The sequence below is a fragment of the Protopterus annectens genome, chromosome 12.part0 (genome assembly GCF_019279795.1).
Source record: "Protopterus annectens isolate FY-2018-M chromosome 12.part0, PAN1.0, whole genome shotgun sequence".
Classification (NCBI taxonomy): domain Eukaryota; kingdom Metazoa; phylum Chordata; order Ceratodontiformes; family Protopteridae; genus Protopterus; species Protopterus annectens.
This window is the reverse complement of record NC_056746.1, coordinates 385,798,969-385,802,202: the sequence shown is the minus strand read 5'-3', so window position 1 is coordinate 385,802,202 and position 3,234 is coordinate 385,798,969. Positions and strand designations below refer to the sequence as shown.

The following is a 3,234-nucleotide window of genomic DNA, read 5'->3' as shown; positions in this document are numbered from 1 at the left end:
GAATTAGTGATAATGACATGAGAACACTTCACCATGAATTAACAGTACCATTATATATGATATTCACTAGGTCATTTGAGTATGGGGAGGTTCCTCAAGATGGGAGATATACACTTGTTAAACCTTTATTTAAGGAAAGGGGAATAGGACAAACTCAGAGTCATACATACCCATGGAAAAATAATGGAGAAGGTTATTTTGGATGAATTATTCTCCGAATTAGAAAGGTTGGGACTTGAAACCATATATCAGCATTCATATGTTGAAAATGCATATATAACCACCTGTAACACAATGTTCTATACCATTATAATAGCAGCTATACATGAAACATTGTGCTGTGATATACTTTATATATACATAACTATAGCCTTTGATAGGGTCATACACAAAATGCTGATAAATAAATTCGAACAACTAGATGTTGATGTAATCTTGATAAAATAGATAGGTGCATGTCTTTTAAACAGGACATGGCATGCATCATACAGGAAGGGTAAGAATGGACAGATGAAAAGTCAGGAAGCAAAGGAGAGGAGTAGTGCTGAAATTGAATTCATCCTCAAGCCTATATATCATGGACAGAAGTAGGTCAAAAATTAAAAGAGCTAGCTGGGTGCACAAGACCTAGGATAAAAAAGTGCCCAATCTTGGTAGGCGCACTGGTGCCAGGACTGGAAAAAATGACAGTGTAGAATCCTCAAAATATGGAAATATTCCTACAATGGGGTCAGGCCAAGCCGAGGGGAAGGATGCCCCCACCCCAGTTGTAGAAGTCCACAAAAATGACAAAAACTGACACGCTAAAGAAGAGCCATAAAGACGATAGAGTGGACTATTGAGGATAAGAAAGAAATTATGTCTTGTTACTATTATGCAAAAAGCCCAGAATTTCCAGACACAAGATACGCAAAACAATTAAGAAAGAAATTAGAGGAAAGAAAAATACTTCCACAAGAAAAACTGTCAGAAGCTTCAAATTAAAATTTGTATTCATTAATACAACAGATTCGTGAAAAACAGTATATAGATCAAGAAACTTTGATCTGTTTGGAAAAAGAAGCATTTGAGGAAGTGCAAAAATATAAACAACAAAACCTAGAGATATCTGAACAATATAAAAAAGAAATATGGACATGGGAAAGAAAGACAGATTTGATATGGTTGAGCCAAAATAGCTCAGTTGGCAGAGCATTAGACTGAAGAGCTGAAGGTCCCTGGTTCAATCCCAGGTTTCAGTATGGAACCTTTTGAGTGGTGCAGCAGCAGTGCTGTCACTTTACAGCAAGAGGTTCTCTGGTTCGATTCTCGGCTGGGGTGCCTTTTGTGTGGAGTCTGCATGTCCTCCCTACATTCGTGTGGGTCTCCTTTGAGTGCTCCGGTTTCCTCCCACATTACAAAGACATGCATCTGGAGCATTTCTCCCTGGGCCTCCACTGGAAATTGGCTTTGTTCCAAGTTAGACTTTCCTGGTTAACAAATGTTAAATAAATAAATATTTATGCAAAGGAGAAAACAAAACTAACCAATACAATATAAAGAAGGCAACCTCAAAGATATTTGAATAGAAATACAGGCAAAGGCATCTATATATGCAAAATTTTACAATAAAAAAATAATATCACAAAGACGGAACATAGGAAAGAAGATTAGTAAAGTAGAAGTTAAAAAATAGAAGTTGAAGTTATGGAGTGCCTGGGAAGTGAAGGATTTGGTGTAGAAGGTCTATTACAGGTTACATCACAACATGATGGAATGAGTCCCCAAAGTAAGGAGAAACAGGAAGATCAGGAAACATCTGAAGAGGAAATATGGACATCAGAAAGAAAACATTTAATATGGTGCAATATTTATGCAAACGAGAAACCAATACAAAAAGGGCAGCACCAAAGATATTTGAAGAGAAATACAGGCAAAGGAATCTGGACATGAAAAACTTTACAGTACAAAAAATAAGAAGACAAGGAGGAAAAGTAAAAAGGAGATTAGTAATGGAGAAGTTAAAGAAATAGAAACTGGGGTTATGGAGTACCTGCAAAGTGAAGGATTCAGTGTAGAAAATCGAATGCAGAAAGCACTACAACATGATAGAGCAATGGATATCCAAATTAAGGGGAAACCAATGGAACAGGAAGCAATTGGTCAGGTGCCATATCAAGATATTTTGGAGCCTTCCGCAGGAAATCAGTATAAACATTTACTTGAAACCCAACAGCAAGGAAAGGAACAGAAAACTGTGGAAACTCTGATGCAGTCAATGTTGAGGGGTGATACGCCAGTGAATTCCCATATAATAGAGCAACAATGGCACATAATGAAATTGAAGATAAGGCACCACAGGAAGACGCTATAGAACTTTCTATAGAATGCCCACAGGAAATGGAAAACAAGGGATGTGTCCTCAGTTTGGAAGAAAATGAGCTAAGAGAAGAGTTGCTTGATTTAATAGACATGGATAGATATATATTAAGATCAATGAGAGAAATAGACTGCAGAAGGTCAATAAAACCCAAAAAGTCAGAAGTCTGATAAAACAAATGAATGCAGTAATTAGAACTGTCCATAGAGATCTATGTGATATAACAGAAGTAAACAGGATATATTACTGTGCTGCTAAATTAATAACTGATAAAGTTCTACCACAAGAACACAGGGTAGTGAGGGAAAGGAAGGGGAGAAATCGAATACCATCATGTAAGTATCAAACAGAGAAAACTTTAAAGCAGTTATGACAAGAAGTGTCACTCTTAGAAGACTATAGAAGAGGGAATAGACCAACAAAAATAATAAGAAAAAAGCAATGCACAGTATTAGAACAGACCAGGATCTATCATGCACTATCGCAAATAACAAACTAAAAATTTCAGCACAAGCGGAACAACTTAGAGATACACAGATAAATATAAAGAAAAAGTACAAAATAATCAATTTATTGATGACCCAAAAAAGTTTTATAGAGAACTGGGAAACAAGGTAAAAGGAATTGAAAGGCCGGCAAAAAAAGAGGAAGTAGATACATTTTGGAGAAGTATCTATGAAGATCCTGTGGAACATAAAAAAGATACTAAATGGTTTGAAGAACTAAAAGCAAGAATAAGAAGTTTAAAGGTGCAGGGTATGAAATGGGATGAAGTAACAGCCAGAGAGATTGAGACAAAGTTAAGAAAAGTCTCTAATGGGAAAACCCCAGGCCCAGATGCAGTACCTAACTTTTGGTTAAAAGTATTATTAACA

At 36.3% G+C, this 3,234-nt stretch overlaps 1 non-coding gene across 1 annotated transcript; it reads left to right on the top strand.

The window, feature by feature from the left end:
• The first annotated feature begins 1,168 nt into the window (after positions 1-1,168).
• TRNAF-GAA lies at positions 1,169-1,241 on the top strand. Its single transcript has one exon. It is a non-coding gene; the product is annotated as a tRNA-Phe (tRNA).
• The last annotated feature ends 1,993 nt before the right edge of the window (positions 1,242-3,234 follow it).